At 42.9% G+C, this 4,605-nt stretch overlaps 1 pseudogene; it reads right to left on the minus strand.

Annotated features, from left to right (window-relative positions):
* Positions 1–2,022: 2,022 nt before the first annotated feature.
* Positions 2,023–3,649, minus strand: LOC121835221 (annotated as a pseudogene).
* Between the last annotated feature and the right edge of the window lie 956 nt (positions 3,650–4,605).

Consider the following 4,605-nt stretch of genomic DNA (forward strand, 5'->3'; position numbering starts at 1 on the left):
ATAAACAGAGACGGGAGATAGTGCGACGAGTGGAAAGAGGGGGCAGTGAGAGACTAGCTTTCATGGATGTGACGCTTGATGTACGATGGTAGTTTGATAATATAAAACGTGCTGACCGGTTTTGGATGGCTTCAAGCGCTGATATGAGGCTTTCTGTACCGGGATCCCAGACCGAGCATGCATATTCAAGTTTTGGTCGCACCAGTGTTTTATAAAGTAGTAATTTTAATGATGATGGAGCTAGAGAAAAGTTACGTCTTAAATATCCAAGCATGCGGTTACTGTTATTAACGATATATTCGGTGTGAGTTTTCCATGATAGGTCAGGAGAGATATGAACACCTAGATATTTGTAAGTTGATACGTTTTCAAGGATGTTATTTGATAGGAAGTAGTTAGGACAGAGTGCTGCTTTGCGAGAAATCCTCATTGTCTTACACTTCATAGCGTTTAGTTTCATGTGCCAAGCATCACACCAGGAAGAAATTGCATTTAAATCAGACTGAATTATGTGTACGTCAGAGTCATTAGTAATTTCACGGTAAACAACGCAATCATCCGCAAATACGCTTATGGAGGAGGAAATGCTAGTAGGTAGGTCATTTTTATATACTAAGAATAAGAGGGGGCCTAGGACAGAACCCTGTGGTACACCGGACTTAACGAGGGACGATGACGAGTTTTTGTTATTGACAGTTACAAATTGCGATCTGTTAGTGAGGAAACACTCTAACCAAGAAAAGATATATGGATCAATACTGAGTAGGCTAAGCTTGTATAGTAGTAGTTTATGTGTTACCTTATCGAAAGCCTTTGCAAAGTCCAGAAAGATGCAGTCAGTCTGAGATCCACGGTCCAGAGCCGAGTGGAGGTTGTGGGTGAAAACTAAAAGCTGAGTATCGCACGAGAAAGATTTGCGGAATCCATGTTGAAAAGGGCTGAAGAAGGAGTTGCACTCCAGGAAACGCGAGAGCTGTGAAGAAATTATGTGCTCCATGATTTTGCAGGGTACGCTAGTAAGAGATATTGGCCTGTAATTGAAAGGGGAGAAACGGTCACCAGCTTTGTGAATTGGAACAACCTTCCCTACCTTCCAGTCCTCGGGTAAGACGCCATGATCAAGTGATTGTTGAAACAAAGATGACAAGATGATTGAGGAGTACATTTTGGTATTTTTTAGAAATTTTGCGTTTATCTCGTCGACACCGGATGCCGACGACAGCTTGAGGTTTTCAATAATTTTAACAATACCGGGTGGATCAAACACAATTGGTAACATGGGCAAAAAATCAGAAGATGGTAGTACGGGATGGTTGGCACCTAAGAAATCACTAAAGACACTGATGAAACTTTCGTTGAAAGTCATAGCGCAATCTTCACCAGAAATCACCTCTCCGCCTGAATTTTTAAGTTGTATTAAATGTTTGTCGGCAGGGTTGACTAAGTTCCAAAACTGTTTTGGATTGTTATTGTCCTGCGTATCTAGTCCTGCGGCTTTACCTATTCTAAGATTCCCAACTACTGATATTATTTGATTAACTTCAATTTATTGAATTACAAAGCTACTTGTAATTGGTGTCAATGACTGCTGGGGATCAGGTACGTGCGGCAACTGAGCTGCTAGGAGAGGCCCTATATTAATAAAATAATCATTAAAAGTGTCTACCGTATTCTGTTCGATTAAATCAGGTAATACATGTTTATTTGGACGAAGGCCAATAGCATCATTGACTGTGTCCCAAATTTTATTAATGTTTCCGTCCGCTTGCCTAATTTTAGTTGAGTAATATTCTTTCTTTCTTTTTCTCAACATAGAAACTGATCTGTTACTGAAATGTTTAAATTGGCTTAAATAGTAATTATTATTTTTATGTTGTGTCCATTTATGATACCATTTATCTTTTTCCTTTAGTACCCCTAAAATTTGATTGTCATCCAAGGACAAACCGGTACATTGTATTTATTAGACGTCGTTTTTACAGCACTCAACATTATCGCGTTTTTGAGACTAGAAAGGAAGTGTTAGTATTCGATGTGAACGTTTTGATTATACGTGGAGTATATATCTAGCCATTCTAATACCCTGCGAAGCTGCGCATAATCTATTTTGGTGCGCTGTTCAGGACGACAAGATTTTCTTTTATGAATAATCTCTTTTTGTAAAACAAGAAAAATGGTGAAGTGGTCAGCTATTAAGCTTGGGTAAACACCAGCATTTGCATCCGTATCAGTATTGCAAAGAGCATGATCAATTAACGTACTGGAGGTGCTAGTAATGCGAGTAGGTTCACTAATGAAGTTGCGTTCTAAAAGCAGCGTATTGCTATTATGCGTATCACTAGTCAGATCAATGTTAAAGTCGCCAACAACTACAATGCGATCATTCTGTCGATTAGACAATTCCGTAAGTACTGCCTCGAATTTTACAACGAAAGAGCTTACTAACGAGCTTGGAGGTCGATACACTACACCGACTATTACGCCACACTCAAGCTTTATAAAAAGTGCTTCAATGACATTATCACTAATAGTGGCAGGCGATAGAACCTGGAAAACAATATTTTCTTTTACAAAAAACGCGACGCCTCCGCCTCTCGTATGCGTGTCACGTAAAAGAGATGATAAATTGTAGCCATGCATAAGAATGGTTTCATTGGTTTTTAACCAAGCTTCACTAACAGCGATTACATCAAAACCAGGCAGCTTGCTGGGAAACAAGCCCAACTAAAGAGTTAAACTTTTTTCGTAAACTATGTACATTGCAATGGAAAATCGAAAGCTTATCTTCGTTCTGTATCAGTTCTTCAACATGCTGAAAAGTGAAAGACATGATAAACGTAGTAAGACAAGTCTTTGCGTCAGGTTCAGAACAGTTACACCACCCTGATCGAATCCCCCTCACACGTGATCTGAAAGACATGTTCTCGGTCTTCCGCATAAGGACCTTGCACTGTGACACCCAAACATATTTCCAGTTTTTCTCTCGCTTTGCCTAGCGAGCTTTGTTTAGTAATACCTTGTTTTCGACACAAAGATGTTCATTTATATAAAGTGGCTCATTGGCCTGAAATCCAAGGTGGGTGGTGTTTAACCTCGTCTTCTTAGCCGCTGATAGCAGCCTGTCACGAACCCCACGAGAGGCGAACCTTACCATAACATTGGGTTTCTTTTTGTCCCTCGACTGTACCCGATGTATAACGTCGATGTCACTCTCAGATACCGCGGTTCCAATACATGTAGCGATTTCCCTCACAGATGCTGTCAGGTCCTCGTTTGCAACAACTGGAAGCCCTTTGATTTCGACATTCATGTTCCTACTGTATTGTTTCAGTTCTACTATTTCCCTCTTCGCTTCACTGAGCTCCCCGCCGAGCTGCTGGTTTTTATGGAGTAGCCGAGAACTTTGTTTTTTTACTTCCGTTAGCTCTTGGCGAAAGCCCACAACATCCTTCTTGACTTGCTCAACATCTGCGTTCAGAAATGTGATTGATTCTCGTATACCAACGAGCTCGGCATGGATCTCAGTGTTCGAACTTAACACCTTCGCGACATCTCTTTTTATGTCTGTCGCAAATGCATCTAGCTTAACTACTAGGTCGCTTAGAACTCTGACGATTTCCTTTATGCTATTGGGTGGCTTTTCTCCCATAGCCTTGACGACATCACTCAGGTTTCCAGGATCTGAGTCGACCATAACTCTGAGTTCAAAACACAGTAAAAATAGTTGTTTTGCGCCCCGCTACAATAGTTACACAAGGGAAAACACGGCGCACAGAGGACACTTGTGCCAGCAACAGCGACAGCAAAATACAGACTTTTAAGGACATGGAAAGGTAAGCCACCAACCTGTAAAAATGCAGAGACGGTTATCGAACGTCCTTCCGCTGTCGCTACCACCACCAAAGTGATCGTAACACCCGCAGACACCGCCCACTTGGAGCGAGCGATAACAAGTTCCGTAGTTACAAGTAGCTTGTGTAGATAGCAGTCCTGGCGTTGCAGTGTAGATATGGGGTGGAAGGCACACCGTCGTGTCCACGAAACTTGGCTCAGGAAGCGTAGCAATGCCGCGCGGCGAAACTTGCCCGAAGACGCCTTAAGTGTCACCAGCTGTAAAAATGCAGAGACGGTTATCGAACGTCCTTCCGCTGTCGCTGCCGCCACCAAAGTGGGACTTGACGTGAGGCACCCCACTCTTGATGCGGAGGTGCACAGCATGTACCTCTTTGCGTCTTTTGGTGCGGAGCCTTTGGAAGGCCGGCCAGCGGACACTGGACCTGCGTCTCTACTGATGTCCGGTCAACACCTGGCAATCTCTGTGGGGTGCACCTTGATGCATCGCCCGTGCTTCCTGGCACTGCTGTAGGTGCCTTCGTGGCCAGGTACAAAGGAATCGCCTGCAGCTCCTTGTGCACTTCATTTCTAACAGCACCTGCTCCAGGCAATGGTACCGCCAATGTTGTTGAATCTGCTGCAGTAAGTCAGCAGCATCCTTTGAAAGAAAGTATCATGGTGGATCTTTTACTAAGAACTCGTTCAGGACCAGCCAACATTCATCCCATTATTTTTGGCCTCTCTTTGTTCCTCGTCTGTCTTCATTTTCCT

Source organism: Ixodes scapularis, unplaced genomic scaffold (assembly GCF_016920785.2).
Source record: "Ixodes scapularis isolate PalLabHiFi unplaced genomic scaffold, ASM1692078v2 PGA_scaffold12__126_contigs__length_90152505, whole genome shotgun sequence".
Classification (NCBI taxonomy): Eukaryota; Metazoa; Arthropoda; class Arachnida; order Ixodida; family Ixodidae; genus Ixodes; species Ixodes scapularis.